Genomic DNA, 22,556 nt, shown 5'->3' on the forward strand with positions numbered 1-22,556 from the left:
AGGACTAAGAAGGACTTTCTTGTATAGCTCAAGTCTGGTATGATTTGGGAAGGCTGTCCCAGAAATGTTTCCTTGTAATGAAGGAAAGGCATATGAGGGGCTCTTTCCTTCTTGATTCTCTTACTTTTAACTCAACAAATAGAAATCAGATTCCAAGATACCCCAAAAGAAGTTAAACTGCCTGAGGAAAATCTGATATCTGCAAATCAGTGTAAACTAGCTGTCATAACTTTGCATGAGTAATAAACTGAAAGAGCAGCCAAGGAGAATAGGCTAGTGAAGAAGGAGGGGGAAAAGCAAAAAGCAAAACAGAATCTCGGGCTGAAGATAAAAACCTGATAAAATCATTTTTTCAAAGAATGCCAAGAACTCAGAGTTGAAGGTTGGTCTTGTCAACTTCTCAAGTCTCTAATTCCTCTCAAGAAAAGATGTGATGAATAGATAAGAGTAATTTATAATGAACATTTCAGTAGTTGCTTATAAAGTACTTAAAGGTGCTTCAGAGCTATTCTTTTAAGTCTTTAAAAGTTTGACCATGCTATTAATTTCTGTTATAAAGAAGATGACTGGCTTAGAAATGTACACATAGGTCCAGTCAATTATCACAAACCTAGAATTAGTAGAGTCCAAAACAAAAAAGCTATACTGATGTGTGTTTACTCCACTACTCACTTAGCATTTGAAGCTAAATTTAAAAGCAAAAACCGGGGGCGCCTGGGTGGCGCAGTTGGTTAAGCGTCCGACTTCAGCCAGGTCACGATCTCGCACTCCGTGAGTTCGAGCCCCGCGTCGGGCTCTGGGCTGATGGTTCGGAGCCTGGAGCCTGTTTCCGATTCTGTGTCTCCCTCTCTCTCTGCCCCTCCCCCGTTTATGCTCTGTCTCTCTGTCCCAAAAATAAATAAATGTTGGAAAAAAAATTAAAAATAAATAAATAAAAGCAAAAACCTATCACCCTTTTTATGAGGCTTCATCAGTTATTAACGAAAGATTATACAGGCTTACACATAAATACATATAAGGGCTCACTTTAAAACAAACAAACAAAAAACCACTTTATAAATAGAGTAAAAAGCATGATGAACCTCTCTAGCCAATTTTGCAACAGGCACTCCCTGTTGCAAAAACATTCCAGCAGTAAAGAGTCAGTCATGTTAGGAAGCGTCCAGGGTTCTGACTGCTGAGGAAGCAGAGCTCCTTGCTGGGTCTGGGAATCCCAGCTCTGGCTGGGAGCGAATTGCTATGAAGCACTTGAAATCTACAGATCAAAAAAAAAAAAAAAAAATCTCTCTCAGATATTCCAAATTAAAAGTTCTGCATTGAGTTCTAGAGACAGCAGACTCATACATGGGAGAGACTTGAACAAAGCTTGATAACGGAGTAGATCAGTATATCTTGCTCGTGATTTCAAAACCTAATCTAAAGCATTGCCTCCAAATTAAGAATTAATATTCTAACACAAACATAAATTTGTAAAAGTATTGTTGTACTCTGCTACCTTAGTAAGACATTGTCTTTGTCCAATATAAAGGTAGTCACTATTTTATAGGTGGAAACATGAAGCCAGAAAGGTAAGGAGTTTTCCTTATATCACACAGCAAATAAATGACAGTTTAAATAAAATTCAAATATCTTCAACCAATAACCAGAAAAAATAACAATAATATAGCTAACAATTTTGATCACCACTTTTTAAATGTTTATTTATTTTGAGAGAGAGAGAGAAAGAGCATAAGCAGGGGAGGGGCAGAGAGAGAGAGAGAGAGAGAGAGAGAGAGAGAGAGAGAAAATCCCAAGCAGGCTCCAAGCTTAGCTCGCAGCCAGATGTGGAGCTTGACCTCCTGAACTGTGAGATCACGACCTGAATGGAAATCAAGAGAGAGATGCTTAACCAATTGGGGCACCCAGGTGCCCCTTGATCACCATTTTCAATTCTTTACATGACTTTTATGTTTATTTGATTCTCCTACCTACATGTAGGTTGTAGGTACTACTATTGTTTTTACTTTACATGAGGAAAGGAAGCACAGAGTGCCTATATAACTTCTGCAAAGTCATACACAGCTAGTAAATAGGCAGAAGTGAAATTCAGTCAGCCTAACTTCACAGCCCATAATCAGAACTACTATACTTTCACACTTTATTTCTCGATCGACCTCCTCATAGTAACAGTTTATAGGCATTTTGTCTATCAGACACCATAAATGAACTCATTATAGAATAAGTCCTCCCTCTAGTCCTCCCTCAGAAGCAAAACAAAACCATCAGGGTGCTTTTTGGTGGAACAATCTGTGACCCAGGATCTGCCTAGAGAAGACAGCCCCATTACCCACAATTCCATAGCCTTTGTGGTCCAGGGCCTCAATGCTCCTGAGGCTTCCTGACTCTACCAGCCTTCGTGTTAGTTGTATTCAGGCATTCTCTCCATGTACACAGTTGTTTGTTTTACAGAAACATAATAACACATTTCAAGTATCCATCTGTTGCTTAAATCCTCTCTATGATAGTCTTGCCAAATGTTCTGGAAATTTGAAACTTCCCATGACAGCTCATCTGTCTTTGGACAACTTTAACAGAGAAATTTCTTTCTCACATGGAGATAAAATCTGTTTGTAGCTTCCTTTTATTTTTCCCAGTTAAAACCTTTAGGTCTAATCTGTTTTGTTTTTTTCTTATTTTGAGCATTTAATCAACATTACAGACTCCATCCCCAGAAAATATGGCTTATGGGCAATTTCTGGGTCATTGCCTAAGGTGTATGATGGTCTATGGGCCTTAGGCTTAGAAACCCTTCAATAATAGCCCTTCAAGTGCTTTAAAAGAAAGAGTACTCTTCCCCTCTGGACCGTGTAATATGTCCAAGTACAGAGACTTGCGCTTTTCTCTCCCCACTGAATTGTATCTGGTTAGACACTTGCCATTCATTTCAGTCCATGGAGACCTTTCTGAATCCCAGTTCTATGATCTAATGTATTCACTTGCCTTCCTTCAAGTTACTTTTAGGCTTCATCAGCATGCCCAGTGTTTTCACCATAGTCAGTGACAGAGATATCGGCCAGGAAAGCTGGAGACAGAGCACCAACCAAAGGATATCACCTGAGGGAAGTGGGGGGAGTGACCACTGTATTTTTTGCAAAGATTGTATACTGGAACTTAAGTCCACAAATGCACAAGAAAGTGAGCACATTTAACAAACAGAATATAAAACAGATGCAATTAACTTTATACCTCAAAGAGATTTGCTTTTGTTCTGATTTCTCCAAGGTTAGGATTAGTTCAGGAATTGGACTAACTCAGAGGATATGGAAACACATGAAAGCCACATGATTGAGGGTCTAGGTACTGATTGCAAAACTTTTTTTTTTATGGTTTAGGATATAACCTTAGGAAACCCAAGTATTTGGGTTCCAAGTCTAAAGTGCCTCCAAATTCTAGCCTTCTAAATAAACAGAGTGACTATCCAATAACTGTCTCTATGGCTTGAAAGATTCTCACGGCCAGTAACTTTACAAATGCCATGTTGGGGATTAAGTTTTTTTAAACCTAGTTTATTAATTTAATTTACTTGAAAATTTTTTTTTTATGCTTCAAGGGTAGCTTTTACTTCTAGTGTTCTAAAGTTTTGTGGACAGGTGCACAATAAGCTTTTTCATCTACTTTCTAGATTTTATAAATTAAATCATATCCTTTCTAGCACTTAGCATTTCAGAACTAAGTGCTTTAATGTAGCCAGCATTGTGGAAGAAGATTGAAAATATTTGAGCCAGAGGATCCCACCCTGTCATTAACTACCCAAGTGATCATGAACAATTGTACTACCCTTTCTGGGCCTCTTACACTTCATGTAGAAAAGGAGGGATCTGGGTTACTTCTCTAAGGTCTCCTCTGGTTTTCAAAATTTTGTTATTCTAATTCCATTAAATTAGAAGGGCGCACTGAAGAATCAGAACAAAGTCAAACAGCAGTACCTGGATTCTTTTCTGTGCCTTAAACTTCAAGGCTGCAAGTATGATCTTAATACACGAGGGCTATTACACAACATAATTTCATTGTATCAGTAATGCACAGTAGATCACATGATACAATCCCTCTAACTCGACAGTTCTTAAATTTGGTTGTGCATTGGAAACACCCAGGGAGTTTTAAAATCTGATGATGCCTAGATCCCACTCCCAAAACTTCTAATTTAATTGGTAAGGAGTAAGGCTACCTACACCAATAGAATTATAAAACCTTCTCCAGTTTAGAACCAGCGCTCCCACCCATAGCTCTCAATTCTCAATGCATGCCAGCGTCACCTGATAATTTTTCAAAACGTGCCAATGCCGAGGTCCGCTTCCACATTCTAATTCCATTGGCTTATGACACCAGGGCGTCAACATGTTTTAAAAGGTGATTGTCACAGGAAGACAGGGCTGGGAACTACTTCTCTAATCTCTACCACACAAGTTCTTTCTATTTGATCATGCTGGCCTCCTACTCCATCCCACACTGGCCACTCATCAAATGAAAAACCTTTGATCTAATTACAAGGTACAGCTCCACCTCCATTATATCAACCTAGAGCAGCCGCAATTTCCTGCTTGTCCGCTAGACCATAACCTCTTATCTTGTCAGTTAACCACTGCTCCCTGTTCTGTGGCCATACTTGCCATTCAATGGTCTCCCAAATGTTTCTTTCAGATTGTAGTCCCATTTCTTAATTTCGATATGCTTTGTTCATCAATTCTCCCTTTACATGGAATACTTTTGATCTCTATTCCAAACTTTCTCTGCATCCTGGATTATCCTGATCAAATTTCTCCTATGATCCCAACTAACTACTACTGAAGGGAATCTAAAAGAGATACCAAACTGAAACAAATCTGCCAATTATTGCCAGCAATCAATCAAATGCTAGGCTTATACAGCAAGAGAATTGGAAAACACACACACACACACACACACACACATAAATGATTTATAAAACTGTGACACTTTTTTCTGTTCCACATTTGTTTCAGTTCTGGCCAGGCGCCTTAACAAACAGAAGGATTAGTCTTGAGAAAGCACAAAGATGAGAACCATAAATTATCAAAGGAATTAAGGATTTACCAAAAGAAAATGATAGCAAAGACTAGAACTTTAGTCTGGAAAGTTGAAAGCATAAATCATTTTGAAATGGTGACTAAAACGCTGTTATTTTCTCAAATATGAAACATAGAGGCTGAAAGAACAATGTTTTAGAAAAAAAATGAGAGTTACTACTGCAGAGTAATTATAAAACAAAATTCTAAGGAGCTTGTGCAGGGTAAAAATAAACAGGCTCAATGATGTCCTAGATAAATTCGAGAAATAATTGAGATATAATGGGTTTTTCAGAAAGTAAAAAAAAATAAATACCTAAATTGGGAAAGAACTTTACAAATTTTTAAAGCATCTTCTTATGCATGGTCTTACTTAAATTTTATAAAACATTATAAGTTATAAGAAGTTAGAGCTGTTCTGAGTACATTCTGAACATTTTGAAGTCAGTATGGTACCGGCATCCATCATCTTCCACATATCTCCTTTGAGATACTATTTGAAATGCAATGCTGTGCTGTATTTACTTTAGTGGCATTTATAGCCTTATGGCCATGAGGCTAATGAAGCTTGAAGCCTTAAGCCTTTCTCTTGTAAAGTTTCTTTCCAAGCCTTAAGAGGAGTGCGGGCAATCAGTTCCCTTGGTCATATGTTTTTGTCAAATACCAAACGTAAATTATTGTTATTTGTTGTAATTTCCCTGTTCATTCTGAATATTTACTTTTGTATGGACTCTGTATCGGTAGTTTTATAATCTTTACCTTAAGTATGGAATATGTGTCCCCTCCTGCCTCTGGCTCATTATTACTAAGTCCTAGTGTCCTGCTAACCACTGCAAGGCCTTTGGTATCCTTCCTGGTTGTCTTTTAAAACTCTTTCATCAACACTCAGCCTTTCAGTTTCAGCTGTTCCTTGCCATCTCTCCACAGCCTTCTCCTTCATTTCTGATGACCGTGTCGTTATTCCAAGGGTGACACAGTTTATCAGGTAAAATTTTCCAGCTATTCCTTTTCTCTCAAAATGTTCTTTCCCCTACAATTTTGCTCCTTTTCCTCAACCATGGAGAGGGTTCTTAACCTTGGAGAACTCTGGAACTCTCCCAGCCTCCTCTCTCATTTCAACCACCCACCCTTCTGCTGCTCCTCAGACCCCTTCCTGCCGCCCATGAGCACACTCAGCACTTGCCACAGTTACGGTCTCATTTAGTAGTCTCTCTCTCATAAATTTCCATTCCTTGACCAAAGGAAGAAGAAACACCCCCCCCCCCACACACACACACACGAAATACTGAAAACCTCTTTTCTCTTGAGCCTTTTTGGCATGAGTGCCCCAAAAGGAAGAAAGGGAAGATTTGTGGCAATGGCTCTTGGACTAACCTTGCAAGCAGTGCTTTTCCCACTGGAGATGTGGCCAAAATAGACACCGGAAAATGTTAAAAAACAAAACAAAACAAAACAAAACAAAAACAACAAGCACCACCACCGGAACCATGGTTTCTCTTTTCACTACATGTGGTTTAGTGCACCTGGAGTTCTGACATCAGGCTGAGCTATGCAGAAAGCGCAATAATGTCACCCAAGGTCTACATTATACACACGCACACAACCGTACAGCCTGGGTCAGAAGTGTTTGTTAGTCAGGGCTGATTTCAGGAGTTCAGCCATGAGTTAAAGATTCCACTGTGTCAGCTCTAAACTACCCATACAATATAGAAAAGGGCAAATGTTTATTTTACCAAGATTTCAATAATGTGGGCGTAAGCTCGGAGAACTACAATACTTAGAAGTTTATCTAGAAGGCATAATTAAGTAGACTATCTCAGTCACTGAATATTTTAGTTATCAAGCCTTTTTCTCAATTAAGTAATATTAACTGGTGATTCTGGAAAATGTTTCTAAAAAGTTAGCATGGTATGGTCTCTTAATTTTCCCCCCAGAAAACCTTCTAACAATTCAAATCAGATTTAAATAAAGATTTTAGTAAAGCAGCATTTAAAGGAGAGTCCTGGACAGGATCAACATTGTAGTTGAATAGAAACACACACAGTCTGCCAAGAAAAAAGAATAAACAATTTGAACTTTGCCTTAGATTTCAGTCTAGGAATTTGCAGTACTTTAATGCTACATATTTTGTTCAACCTACAAAAACCCACAATGTTTATGGAAACCTAGGAGAGCCAACTTCCCAGTAAATATTCTTAGTATAATAAAACATTAATGCTGTGCTAACATCACAAGTTTTCATATATTCAGAAGCAAGCTGTAGTGATTTCCTGCATGTAAAAGATTTAGTAATTAAAATAAATAAAATTATAGCTAAACATATAACCTTAGATATTTTTCATGCCTGCCATTTGCTAGCTCCTCAGTAATAATTTAGCACCAGGGTACTGGTATATATCTCTGGGAAGAAAAAAAAAACAAAAACAGTGTACAAATAATAACCAAATTCTGTGAATTCCTGACAGTTCTAAAAATTTTGACATATAATCACTTTTAGTTAAATATATATGCCCTGATGGGTACCTGAGTGGCTCAGTCGGTTAAGCATCTGACTTTAGCTCAGGTCATAATCTCACAGTTCATGAGTTTGAGTCCCGCTTCAGGTGAGCCCCACTTTTTTCTCTCTCTCTTCTTTTCCCTCTCTCCCTCTCTCTGTCTCTCTCTCTCTGAGCCTTGCTCACTTGTGCCCTCTCTCTCTAATATATATATATTAGAGACTGAGATAGTCTACGATATATATATATATATATATATATATATATATATATATCCCCTGATACTCTCCTACCCATCAAGACAACCCTGGGCATTCACTTCCTTTCTTTTCTCTTCTTTTCTTTTTCTTTTTTTAAATATAAAATTCATTGTCACATTGGTTTCCATACAACACCCAGTGCTCATCCCAACAGGTGCCCTCCTCAATGCCCATCACCCACTTTCCCCTCTCTCCCCCCCATCAACCCTCAGTTTGTTCTCAGTATTTAAGAGTCTCTTATGGTTTGACTCCTTCCCTCTCTGTAACTTTTTTCCCCCTTCCCCTCCCCCATGGTCTTCTGTTAAGTTTCTCAGGATCCACATGAGTGAAAACATACGGTATTTGTCTTTCTCTGCCTGACTTATTTCACTTAGCATAATACTCCCACTTCCTTTCAATAGGGTAGTGGTGCACACTCACTGAAAATGCTGAGTCACAGTCATGTGAGGCATTCGTGCCATCTCCTGTTTAGGATTACCTAATGAAGAAAGCTCAAAAGTGGTGAGCTAAGTAATGACCAAGAAGGAATTTAGTCCATGACTACTATTGGCTATCTTTCACTCTTTCTTGAGCTGAGTTCTGTAAACTTATACTGCCTCAGGCATGAGGAAATAATTGGCTTCACAAAAGTACAGGTCAGATTCCTTACAATATTAAACTGGGACTTACAGTACAACAAAAAATCCATGGGAGACAGCCAAGACAGCCAAGCTGAAGACAATAATCAAAATAACAATGCTTTCCTAAAAGTATTGGACTAGTTTCTTAGCATCATCACAATAAAAATGGACTAACACTCAGCAGAGCCACTTAGGGCATATGCAGCCTAATTGTAGTCCAAACATCATGACACAGCAGAAAAAATTGAGCAGACTCACCTCCTCCCAAGCGGTAGGCACAGCAATAATCTTTCAAACCTCAGAAAGACATCCCAGCACACTGATACTCAGACTAGTAAATTTTGTTCTAAAACATTAAAAACAGTTTCCTATATACTTACAGGTCTTTTTTGCTGACTGTACTTGTTATACTTTTACTTCTGTTAGCCTTGTGTTTGGCATATAGTTGAATGCTATGCACTAATAAACAAATGATAGAAAGAAAAGTTAATAATATGGAATATAATATGGCTGAATCTAATTCTTAAAATAAGAATTCTTAAGAATGCTTGACTTGGGAGAATTGCCCAGAATGGGATCCCTCAAGGTTGATCTGTTTTTTTTTTAATTTTTAATGTTTATTTATTATTTCTGAGAGAGAGAGAGAGAGAGAGAGTGTGTGTGTGTGTGTGTGTGTGTACACGTGTGCGTGCACGTAAGTGGGAGAGAAACAGAGAAGGAGGGAGACACAGAATCTGAAGCAGGCTCCAGGCTCTGCACTGTCAGCACAGGGCCAGATGCAGGGCTCAAACCCAGGAACCACAAGATCATGACCTGAGCTGAAGTCAGATGTTTAACTGACTGGGCCACCCAGGTGCCCCAATGGCCTATTTTTATGTACCAAAAGCAGTTATTGTTAATTAATGGATCCATTCATTTATTCAACAAATATTTATTGACTATCTTTTGCACACCTATTGTCCTAGGTTTCTATGATTCAGGGATCAACAGAACAGGCTTGGACACTGGTCTCATAGAATTTACATTTTAGGGGGAAAGACAATTTTTAAAAAATTAAAAAGGAGCAAACAAATAATGGTATAGCTATGATTGTGATTAGGGTCCAAATGGGAAGAGTTTGGAGAAATGGAAAAGTGAGAGCTGATTATGCAGAGCCATTATAGGCCATGTTAGAATTTTCTGTTTTACCTTGAGAGAAATGTGGAACATTTTATTTTTTTTTTCAACGTTTATTTATTTTGGGGACAGAGAGAGACAGAGCATGAACGGGGGAGGGGCAGAGAGAGAGGGAGACACAGAATCAGAAACAGGCTCCAGGCTCCGAGACATCAACCCAGAGCCTGACGCGGGGCTCGAGCTCACAGACCGCGAGATCGTGACCTGGCTGAAGTCAGGCGCTTAACCGACTGCGCCACCCAGGCGCCCCGAAATGTGGAACGTTTTAAAGTGTAAAGGAGGGCTACAACATGATTACAATTTCATTTTGAAAAGAACACTCTAGTGATTTACGAGTAGAAAGGATTGGAGGAAATGAAAAAACAAGATGATGGCAGGAGTGGATAGGAGTAAAGGTCCAGTTGGGAAGCTATTGCTGTAGTCCAGCCAAGAGATAGTGGCAGTTGAGCCTGAAGAGTGGCAGATTCAAGGTTGAGAAATGTACAGACTCAAGATTCACCTACAAGGTGGCATCAACACATGCTTACAAAAAGTACAATAGTCAAGGGTAACATCAGCATTTCTGTCATGAACAATTGGGAAGATGAGGATGAGATACTGAGAATAGTAGATAAAGAGTATGTTTGAAGGATAAGAAAATGAGTTTGGATTTTGATATGTTTAAATCAAGATGCATGAGAGGCGACCAAGAGGGGACAGCAAATAAATGTATATATGATTTGGTATTTGAGAAGGGAAATCAATGTTGGAGAAACCAATCTCTGAGTTGCTGGTGTATACATAGTATTTCTTTATACATTGTGGGAGTGGATGAGCCATCATAGGAAAGGATGTAGACTAAGAAAGAAACAAGGATCCAAGACTGATTTTTGAGGAAACTCTAACTGCTAAGTAGAGGAGGAGGCACCACCAAAGGGGAAAGAGAGGGTTAGCCATGTGGGGCAGAAAGAACACTAGAGTGTGTATTACACTGTGTTGTATATTACAGAAGCCAAGGAAAGAGAGACTTTCAAGTGGAGAAAGTGATCAGTCAAGGAATGCAAGTTAGGGGAAGACTGGAGCCATATTTCAGATTTTACAATATGGCCACCATTGAAATCTAAGCCAGAATAGCTGGAGTGGTACGGTAGGTTGAAGAGAACTTAACTGTGAAAGGCAAATAAGGCATTAGGAAAATGTGCATAGATAACTCTTCCCAGAAGACTGATCATGGGCAGAATTTTGAGCCTGCATTTCCCTATTTGTGAAATGATGATGTGAATATAATCACACTCAGAAAATATCTTGAGAAATGCAAGGGTAAAGCCCCGTGTTTGGGATCATTCCATTCAGTTTGGTTCAAATAATATTTCTTGAGCACATGATAGAACCTGGGACAAAGAACAAAGATGAATAGAACAAGGTGCATTCTTGCCAACAGCTAATGATTTAATGGAGAAGACAGACAAAGAATATACATTTAAGAAAATGCAGTACATTTGAAGATGAAAATATGCACAATGTGCTATGGCAGAAAGGAAGAGGACCATTTACCCCAACTGGGAAATTTGAACTAAGCTGTAAAGGAACAAATAGGAACTAGCTGGGTGGTAAAAGGAAGTATAGAGATACCACAGAAGGAACTTATGAACGTAAACAAAGGCCCAGATTGCTGGAAAACATTAAAACCCTGTATACACCTGCCCATGGAGAAACGACAAACACTTCAGCTACTAGAATACAAAATTGGAGCGGGAGAGTTAAGTTTGGAGAGGAAGACACATCATGTTCATGAAGAACTTGGGGGCTGTTTTAAGGTTTTACCATATATTCCAGTAACTATCTTGGTTCAAATCTAAGATGAATCACCTGTTAGTTCCATGACTTTGGATAAGTTACATAAACTTCTGGAGCCTCAATTTCCTCAGTGAAAGTATATATTTTTAATTTCCTTCATGAAAGCTTAAATTATTTCTGCATCCTAATATGAAAATTTCATGAACTCTCAATTAGGGTTAAAAATTATTTTCAGAAAAAATTATTAACAGAGGATGAAGTAGCCTTAAGCCATCTAATTCAATCTACTCATTCTACATATAAAGAAACTGAGTCCCAAGGAGATTGAGAACTTATTAAAGTTCATGCCTTGAAGAAGCAGCAGAGCTTAGAGCCAATCTAAGTTCTGTTTTCTGATACTATGACACTATTGAACATTCTTCTCTTCCAGGATTTAAAAACTGAAGCAACCAAAGAGTAAAAGAGCAGGCACAGGTCATCAAATGCCAAAGTGTCAGTAGAGATGCCATACTCTGGTGGCCACAAAACTGAAGGTTGAGAATGAAGACAGGGACAAGGCAGTTGACAAGGGACAAGAAGGTTGAGAATGAAGACAGGGATGAGGCAGTCACATCTCCAGCCATTTCTTCCTTCCTGGCAAATCACCATGAGCTTACAGCTTGATACGTATGTTGTAAGAGGCATGGGTTTTGACAGCAGCCAGGCCAGGTTCTTAGCCCTTGGTTGTGTTTCTGTATCTGTGCTGTTTTCTGTATCTGTACAATCTGACAGTAATGCCTTTTTTATGAAGCCTGATAAGTTAGGATATATGGACATGCTTAACATATTGCCTGACACCAAGGAGACAACTAAATATTTGTTTTCTTTATTCCTTCAAACAAAAATACAGGACAGACCACCAGAGGCACAATTCGAGTATATTTAATGACATATACCCAGATAACTTATTTTCAAGACACCCCACAGAATCGAGGGGGCACAATAGACAATTTTATAGACAATTGTCTATCTTCTGAATTTCAGACTGACCTGCTAAGTCCTAGACAGCTAATGACAAACTAGTCAACAGCTCAGAGACCAAAGATCAGAGTCTGAATTGGACTTGGTGGAGACTTTAGCTAACAAGAAAGGAACATGTGATGGTTAGTGGGATAGGTGTGGTGTCTTTCATAGAAAGAAATGCAACTGAAGGTAAGAAAATTAAAATGGGTAAAGTAGGGAAAGAAGCTGTTAGCTACCACGTCATTGTCTGAGACACAAAACATGCTCTGGCTGTGCAGTCATAAAATGCTTTCTCTGTAATTATTAACAGCTGTCGCCTGGAAATTATTTTTGAGTTCATTCCAATGTGAATAGTAAGACAGGAAGAGTAAGCACTTTTCTTTAACTGCATGGACTTTAAGGAAGAAAGTATAAAGATTTGTGTGAAGTGGCCATGGAACTGGTTCTGTAATCTTCACATGACTCGGTACATTCCAACTATCTGATGAAAAAAAGCAGGGATCCTGATAGAACAGGCCAGGAGCAGGGTGCACATGAGGATTTTGAACCATGTTTCATTGCCTCTTCTTTCCTTCCCTGTAATTTGCTAACTTCTCTTCTTCAGCATTTGGCAACTTACATACTTCCTGTTGAAATAGCAAGGCAAAAACAAAGGCCAAACTAGGCTCTCTACATCCTTTTAATCTTGAGCCTCACAAATATTTTAATTTTCCAAAAGCATACCACATACCATCTCTCTTCACCTTTTGGATTCCACAGTCCTTTAAACCCTCATATCACAGGCTAGGTGAGGACAAAAGTGAATCTCTGTAATTCTCCCTCCTTTTTTTCTGTTTAAGAAATTTTGATGAGAAGAAATTAGGAAATATAGATGAGTTTCATTCACTTTGCAACCAATCACGGAATACCTACAATGGGTCAGGTGCTGTGTTAGGTACATGAGACACAAGGATAATAAAACATAGATCCTGCCCTCAGATATGTTCAGTCTAATGGGGAGTAGACATGAAAACTAGTCTTTGTACTGCACTGTAACAAGTGCTATGAAAACAGTAAGCATGGATTAAAAGGTCTCATTCTACCAATAGACAGATCAAGAAAACATTCATGAATAAGAGCTATTTTTAGGGGCACCTGGGCGACTCAGTCAGTTGAGCCTTCAACTTCGGCTCAGGTCATGATCTCGCAGTTTGTGAGTTCAAGCCCCGCGCCAGGCTCTGTGCTGACAGCTCAGAGCCCGGAGCCTGGTTCGGACTCTGTGTCTCCCTCTCTCTCTGCCCCTCCCCTACTCACACTCTGTCTCTCTCTGTCTCAAAAATAAATAAAAAAAAAAAAAGAGCCATTTTTAGTTGAGTCAAGATAGAGGTACAGGACTTTGCCACAGAGAATAGCATAATGGCAGATGTAACAACATGACAAACACAGGGAGGTATGAAAGGGCCTGGCAAATCTGGGTATCTGCTAATAGTTTGTTATTGATACAATAAGGGTGTAATGGAATGGATTAGGACTGGGGAGATGAAGCCAGAATAGGAGGAGGGGCTAAATTATGAAGGATTTTATATGCCATAAGAGGTTTGTTTTTTTTTTTTTTAATGTTTATTTATTTTTGAGAGAGAGAGAGAGAGAGCGCGCCAAGCAGGGGTAGGGGAGAGGCAGAGAGAGAGGGAGACACAGAATCCAAAGCAGGCTCCAGGCTCTGAGCTGTTAGCACAGAGACCAACACGGGTCTTGAACTCACAGACCACAAGATCATGACCTGAGCCCAAGTCGGACACTTAACCAACTGAGCCACCCAGGCATCCCTGGCATAAGAGGAGAGTCAGGTAGGATTTCTAGTAAGAAAGTTACTATATTGGTTCATGTGTGATGGTAGGAACCTAAACTGAAGAAATGGCAATGGGAATGGAGTGGAGGAGGTATATTTGAGAAATGTTTTATATTAGCCAACTGATTAAATGTGTAGAGTGAGGGCTAGGTAGAAGTAATGGAAGATGGACACCAGATTTGGGGCTTTTGTTCCTGGCCAGGTGGTGGTAAAATTAGTGAAGTAGAAACTTGGAAAGGCATGAAGGGGAAATCAGTATGAACTTCTTTTTAAATTTTTATTTATTTATTTTTATTGTGGTGACAACACGAAAGGTGAGATCCATTGTTAAGTGCTAAACACGGTAGTGTTGATTATAGGTACAATGTTGTATAGCAGATCTCTAGAACTTAATTCATCTTGCTTTGCTGAAATTTTTTTCCTATTGTTTAGCAAATCTCCATTTCTCCTCTTTCCAGCCCCTGGCAATCACCATTTCAACTTGTGATTCTATAAATTTGACCCTAGATACTTCATGTAAGTGGGATCTTCTATATGCCAAAAAGACTCACACATTCACATCTATACCCCAGACCTAGGATAAAAATTCACACCAGTCTGCCCCGGGATTTTCTTGGTTTTAGAACCAGAAATTCCATGTTCCATGAACCTCCTCAGTCCCAGGCAAACCATGATCATTAATCACCCTACCCAGACTTCTTTCCCAACCTCTAGATTTATAAATCTGACTACTCTCTAATTCCACTTGAATATGTAATAGGCATCCTAAAGTTAATATGTCCAGACAGACTCCTGATCTTTCTCCTCAAATCTGTTTCTCTCACGGACTTGCCCATCTCAGTATGTCATGACTCCATCTTTCTTTCTAGTGGCTTATGCCATAAACCTTGATGGAACCCACGATTTTTTTTATTTCTTCTGTAACACACACCCAATCTGTCAACATATTCTGTTGGCTTTCTTTCCAAAATATCCAAAATCTGACCAGTTCCCCTACTTCTACTGTTAACCACCCCAACTAAGCCACCATAATATCTTACCTGAATCAGTGCAGACAAGTTCATAACTGATATCCCTTCTTCTACCTTTCCTCAACCCTATCCACACACAGATTTTATTCTCCACACAGCAGCCCATGCAATCCTTTAAAAAGAAACATATGTCAGATCACATCCTTTGCTTAAATTTCATAATTATTTCCCACTTACTCAGACTCAAAGCCAAAGTTCTTATATCAACCTTCTAGGTCCTTCCTCACCTGACCCCTATCTCTGTCATCATCTCCTGCTATTTTCATTCCTATTAATCTGCTTCAAACATACTGGCCTTCCTTCCTGTTGCTCGCTAGACATGGCAAACATACTTTTATCAGAAGGCTTCTGCCCTTACTCCTCCCTCTACCTGATATATGCAAGGTTCACTCTCTCATCTAGTTTAAATGTTACCTCATCAGTTTTCCCTATTTAAAATAGTATGTATTTGTGCACACACATACACACTTCCTATCCTCTTTGTGTGATGTATTTTTCTCTGTAGCATGTTCACCAAAGGACACAATTTATATTTTATTGTTTATTTGCTTATTGTATATCTCCTCTACCACCAAATGAAGATCCTTAAGAGGGAACTATTTTATTTATCACCATATCCCCAGCATTTAAAAGAGCTTGCTATACAATAAATATTCAATAAGTATGTGTTATGTAAACCAATGAATGAATTATAAATTGAGATAAGAGCTCCAAAGGGCAGGAACAAAACATGTAACTATAAGAACATGTAACAAAAGAATCTCAACCTAGAGAGTAGGGAGAATTTTCTAAATGCCACCTGAACAGAGGGATCTGAAGGGTGAGTAGGCATTGACAAATAAGGAGGACAAAGGAATATATCAAACAGAAGGAAGAAGGTATGCAAAGGCTTTATGGCTAGAGATTCTACAGTGTGACCAAGGAACTTAAAAACAACCTGTGCTACTGGAGTACAGAGAGCAAGAGGAGATTGCTGAGATGAGATTGAGGATGTATATAGGGGCATGATTTCTGTCTGTATTGGAGAGAAATAAAAAGGCATTAGAGGAACTTAATCTTGGGAGTAGATGTGTGTATGACCTGATCCCATTTTCGTAATGCAAATATCATTCATGCTGGTATGTTAAATGGGATGAAGAGGGCTCGAGTAGAAATACTGAGACCAGATGGACCACAGCATACTATAGGCAAGAAATGATAGTTCCATGGACAATAAGATAATGGCGGAGATGAAGGAGTGACAAATTCTGAGATTCTAGGAGTTAAAATGGACAGGGTCTGGAGAGGAATTAAAGATGGGGAAGAGAGGATGAGGGAGAAAGAGATACCAGCAATGATGCTTGAATTTACTAAATAACAGATGGTGGTAATATTCACTGATTTGGCATATCAGAAGAGGAATTGACTTGGAGAGGATGGCTTAAGAGTTTATTCTTGGACATCCTGAGTCTGAGCAGCCTTTTTCACACCAAAAGGAGGAATTAGTAGAGCTTTTGGACATAGCGGACTGGAGCCATGTAGAGGTCTGGACTGGAAACAAGTATTTGGGAGCAATCATTGTAAAGATGTGCAATGAAGCCTTGAGATAGATAAGATGGCCAATTTTTTGCATGAGTTCTTACTAAGCTGCATCTTTTCTTCTCTGTAATGGAAAAAATAACTTTTTAGACAAAAGCACGATTATAATTTATCCTTATTTAGTTTCATCTTGCTATAACCTGTTATAATTTTTTAAGATTCTCATCCTCACTTATTTTCCCTCACCTCTTTTCAGTTTTTTATATTCTGTAATAATAATAATAATAAGCAGCAGCAGCAACAGCAACAGCATGGCAAGTCATCTCTAGATGTTCATCAAGAACAGCGTGGAACCAAACAAGATAGAGAATGTATCCCACTTGGGACTTCCCTCCAGTGGCATTGGTAGAGGCAAATCCGCTTCAGATCAACCACAGCATCCAACTTTACTATTCAACAGCCCATTTTGTCTCCCAAGGACAGCAAGACAGAATGTGTCAAATTATTTATATATCAGGTAACTTTAGAAATATGACAAGAGTACTCCTAAACCTACCGTTCAAGTCCCTATTCTATCAGTTCCTTGGTTTGTGACAACTTTGAACACATTGCTTAAACTCTCTGGCTTATGATTTCCATTTGTAGACTATTGGTCACAGTATCTTCCCCACAGACCTGCAGAGAGGATTACATGAGGTGATGCATGCAAAGCATCAGGCACCTAATATGTACACAAAATAGGAGCTAGTTTATTTTTGTGTTATTATTACCACTATTGCCCCCCAATTTATGTGCATCTAACTTGGTACTGGAGCATATCTCTTTTTTGATAAGCTGGTAAGTTCATGGGAGGACCATTGCCTCATTCCAGCAGATAATAGCAACACAAGAAATCATGTACGCAAAATTGGTTATAAAATGGAGCAAAAGAGTTGTCCAAGAATAAACTACCATTAAAGGATATTTTAAAAGACAGCATAGGGAGTAGATAGGATACTATTGGTTGAGCTTGAAAATAAAACTTTGCAATTTCTTTTTATTCAAATGTTAGGCAACTAATAGACGTGTACTTTTACTATCAATTTGATGCTGAAATATTTACCACATTAGCTAAATGTCTCAGGTACCTAGAAAAATGGGCTACCTACAGAAATTTACATCCTACAAAACATTGACTTATCATGGGAAGTCTAACTTTACTAATTTTACTGAAATCTGGCCTTTTTCTTAAAAAGTCTGCGCTGGCAAAACCAAGGGTTGGGGAAGAAAGAGCACAGCTTTTGGAGTCAGACATACCTAGGATGGAAATCTAACTCTTCACCTACCTACCCCGTGAATTGCCATTAGCAATCTTCCCTGTCTCATCTTCAATTTCCTCAACTCTCAGATGTGAAAATTAATGTCAATACCTTAAGGTTGCTGAGTGTGTTAAGTGATTTATCATATGCAAAGTGCTTTATACAAAATAAGCATTCAATAAATGCTAGCACCACTTTCCTAAATACTGCTGGCTACGCACAGGTAAACAATGGGGAAATGAAAGCATGATTTTGTTCAAATGAACTGTGCCCAAACTATCTTTCATTTCCAGCACTTACCTTCACAAGCTTGTCATTGGGACCCCACCATTTATTACAGCCAAGAAAGACAATGAAATGGTATCAATTGTTAAACACTTGCTAAAAGATAAAGGAAAATCCATTTCTAATGATCTGTGCTTAATCCCATGACATTTAGTGGATGAAAAATGAGTCTCATTCTTTGCTTATAACAGTTCTTAGAGAACTTAATTTTAAATACATATATTAATCAATATAAAACATGCACTAGTAACAATGGCATAATGTAATGTAAGCTCCACGCAGGTAATGAGTTTTGTGTGATTTTTCCCTTTCTCTATATGCCAAGTGCCTGGGAACAGCACCTGCACCCAGTGGATTCAGAGTAAATATTTGGCAAGTCAATGAATGAGTGACTACACTGGTGATATCAGTGTATCAGCATTCTTACTTCCTTCTTCATGTCCCTTTTCTCCCCCTATCAGCTACATTTTTACTTTTTCACATTATAAGGTTGTTAATATTTGCCTGTTGTTCCGTAAGCACAGAAAAACTTGCTGTGTTTTGTCCATAGGTCACTCAAGGCTAGTTGTCTTTGCTTTCCCCAAATGTTGTGTAGTTTATTTAGACACAGCCCTGCATGCCATCTGCCTGCATGTTGGTTTGGGGAAGGGGGCTGGAGGTGCCCACTGGTGGCAGCAGCTTTACTCAGGACATCAAGTGAATCCCTTGATTTTAACACCAGTTCCCATTAGCTTGCTCTTGACTCGGGCCAGAGACTTTCTGGGAATCTGCCGAACTGATTGGCTCTTGTCTCCCTGAAGCTCCTGTGATCTGTAAAACTTAGGCTCCTTCAGCATGTTTGATTCACAAGCCACTCCCAGTCAGTCCCAATCTCCCAGGAATGTGTTAAAATCATTTGTTTGTTAATTCATTCCCATCCTCATTTTTTAACGTTATTGATTTCTTTCTTTTCGTGTTTCTCTACTTTTATTTCAGTAGATGTTAAAATGACACCTCATACCTCATTTGCCATCTTAAAGCACAGGTGTTCAAAATAATATTTTTTTTTTAATTTTTTTTTCAACGTTTTTTTATTTATTTTTGGGACAGAGAGAGACAGAGCATGAACGGGGGAGGGGCAGAGAGAGAGGGAGACACAGAATAGGAAACAGGCTCCAGGCTCTGAGCCATCAGCCCAGAGCCCGCCGCAGGGCTCGAACCCACGGACCGCGAGATCGTGACCTGACTGAAGTCGGACGCTTAACCGACTGCGCCACCCAGGCGCCCCCAAAATAATATTTTTAATACTTTGTTTAATATGTGTGTGTATGTGAAGGAATCAAGAGACACACATGATTTGTTATGGACAACTTCCTTTTGCTTTTCCTGCTGAGTTTGACTTCCCATATGAACCATAATATAGTCAATACGTGATTGCTGATTCTCTTAGTTTTTCTTGTTTTTAATTTCAGTCTGAGATTTATGTTAATTCTGTGATACATCCTTTAAGCCACATTAAAATCTTTTCTTTCTTTTTACAAAATGCAGCTAAAACAAAACAAAACAAAACAAAACAAAATATATATATATATATATATATATATATATATATATATTTGAAAAACAACATCCCCTCCCTTCCCACACACACACTGTGGATGAGCAAAATCCTACCTCATAGACAATGGAGTTGAGGAAGGATGGGGTGGGGGAAGGTGAATGAGCAACTGTGACCTGACTTCCCTGTTGTAGGGCCACAGAGCCAATGTATTAAACCAGCCAACATTGTCTAAAAGGGATTGATCCTGGAGAATTCTAGGAAAAAATATCCAAAGACTATCTACATTTATCACACCTTTACCTAAAGAGAAACAATTCTCTTACCAAATTCATTCACTCAACTAGCACATATTTGGGAAGGAAGGAGTCTCATTAAATGATGATTAAATATCATCAAATGATATTGATCCTATCATTTTCCAATTCTTTCACCTATGTTACATTTTTTTTTCATGGTCACAGCAAACAAGAAGTAGATATTACATTAGACTCTTGTCATTTAAAGATTTAACATTGGAGGTTTTCACTATTTTCCAGTAACTGCCGAAGTATAGGACTTGTAATTTTTCTAAAGTTTTCACTTGAATCTGAGGCCCACTAAAGGTTGAAATAGGGGAACAAGTGATTAAGCAGTGAATGAGAAAAGATTTATTGGTGAACATCTCTGTTTCAACTTGATTTTCTCATCTCTCTCAGTTCCCATCTTTTGTAGCTCCAGCATCATTCTTGGATCTAAGGATTTCATGTCTCTAGAGTACCCCTTGATTATTTCAAGGGTCTCTTATAGAAGACATAATATAATGTAGCAATGCTGACCCAGGAAAAAAAATAGCAAACTAGGATTCAAGACCATTTTTCTAGACTCAAAAATTCATGTTCGTCCTTAGTTCACCCACTGAGATTCCTTCTAATGCTGGGGATAGAACTGCAGCAATGATTTTTATCCTCACTGAATCGGAGGCCCCATAAGGAAGAGTGCACCTCTCCCAGCAGCAGACTGTGCCCTAGGCAGTTTAAGGACCCTGTGAAGGTCAACCTGTCAACAAGGAGGCTTATCTCTTCTTTATCCTTGGGGGAGGATATAAAGCTAACTCCCTCCTGACAAGCAGCAGGATAAGATGAGCAAATACAAACCATTCAGTTGAATCAAATGATCAGTTTAATAACAGGTAGAGATGTGTGACCTGAAGAATATGAGTTACTTGTGGAAGATTGACAAAGAAGCCAAACTTGAGTTAAGAAACAATGGTCTAAGCTCTGCCAAACTCAGAGACAGTCCGTGGCCCAGGCAGCCCATGGGTTACCAGCTTCATAATCAGTTGGAATTTTATACACCTCCATTGTTCTAGCTCATAATAAGGTGAAGCTTGAAGTCTTCCAATTGTTTTCAGCAACCAGTAAACCAGTGCCTTTGTGCATGGGAAATATTTTGTCAATGACCAAATCTGCTTCTCCTTCCAACATGTTACCTTCAAACCAATTAACTCTGATCTCATAAAGAGAAGTTTGCCAGATCAGAGATTAATAAGATCGATCCTTCCACACAATGATCAATGTATAAAAGGATTCAAAACCTCCATCATCTGAGACTCCAGAAGCTATTTATGAGCTTTCCTACTTCGTGTGGCACACTTTGTTTGATATGTGTGTTCTGGGTTAGTTCTGCCTTTTTCCCCCCCAGGAAAATAAGTTCAAAAACAATTTTTTTAAACCAACAGCGTTTGGGCTGGGCCCCAGGCAGCTTAGTTAGCTGAGATACCCTTAGATAAGTATTATAAACATTTAGAAGGTACCTTGGCCAGATAATCAGTGAGATTATTAGTGTTTTCTCCCAAAGAATACAGTATGCAGAAAAGGTAAAATCTAATTCAAATTACACAAATAATAACTCAATACATTTGTGTGACACTTGAGAATTACAGAGTACCTTCACATCTATTACTTCATTTAGTCCCTATAAGATTAATGTGAGGTAGATGTTACTCTCTTATTTACCAAGTTGAGTAACTTGCCTGAGGTGACACAGGTGCTATGTGATCAAAGCCAACTCTATATATTACTCCTTCATTGAGGACAATCTTGGTGTCCATACTAAGTGAGGTGCTGGGGCAAAAACAATGAGTAAGACAATGTCTTTCTTTACAATGTGTTTGCAGTGTGTGTACACATATTCTCAGTAACATGTCTAATGCCTCCTGGAATGAGCGAGAAGGCAGTCTTTTTGCTAATAGACAAGAAAACCCACGCCAGGCACCATTCCAGTTGAGTCTATCTGCCCTGTTTCAGCTTTGACCTGGATAGGTCATAAATCATGTGAAAAGATTGCTCAGTCATTGTGCCGATTCGGTCTTTGCTGAGATTCATACAAGTTGCCTAAAAGCTGAAAAGCAACCTGATTTATCAGATCATTGTTATGAGAGCCATTAATGTCACATTCATTGTGTCAGGCTGCATCTGTGCCCAGGTTACTCCCTAGGAAAAAGTAGGGGCAAGTCTGGAAGTTGCAGTAACTAAGAAGAAACTGTGACCTGAAAAAGGTTCAACGTGACCACAGCTAGAAGTGAATGAAAAAGTATCTGCTGATAGCTGAAATGGAATAGGGTGACATGAAATATTATTCACTCTGATGTCCCCTAAATTATACTGAAACATTGTCAGAACATCA

The sequence above is a fragment of the Felis catus genome, chromosome C1 (genome assembly GCF_018350175.1).
Source record: "Felis catus isolate Fca126 chromosome C1, F.catus_Fca126_mat1.0, whole genome shotgun sequence".
Lineage (NCBI taxonomy): Eukaryota > Metazoa > Chordata > Mammalia > Carnivora > Felidae > Felis > Felis catus.